Genomic DNA, 452 nt, shown 5'->3' on the forward strand with positions numbered 1-452 from the left:
GTGCTCTACCTGAATTCAGTTGTATTTACCCGGCTGTTCGTGTACTTTTATTTTACGCCCTAGTAATACCAAAAGAAGGTAAATTAGTGGTCTGAGTTAAACTCTTATGTGTGTGAAAGACCATGTTAACGGTTTGTAAACCCTATACCCAAGGGATTTTATCAAGTTTATCAAGAGGTTCTATAAAACATGTAACCTGTTTTTTTATTTTTAATTATTAAACATGTTAAAATTTATATATATATATAAGTCAACCTTGGTTAACTCGAATGGTGGATAACTCGACACCTTCGCTTATTTCGACAGACAGTCTTGGTCCCAGATTTTCTCCTTACAAAATATATGCATCCTGCCTCTTAATTAAACACCACATTTTACTCGTAACTCAACACTTATTACTGGTACCTGGCTGGCAGCTGGCAGTCCCTTTAAACTAATAATAGAAGCGGCTG

The sequence above is a fragment of the Acipenser ruthenus genome, chromosome 6 (assembly GCF_902713425.1).
Source record: "Acipenser ruthenus chromosome 6, fAciRut3.2 maternal haplotype, whole genome shotgun sequence".
Classification (NCBI taxonomy): domain Eukaryota; kingdom Metazoa; phylum Chordata; class Actinopteri; order Acipenseriformes; family Acipenseridae; genus Acipenser; species Acipenser ruthenus.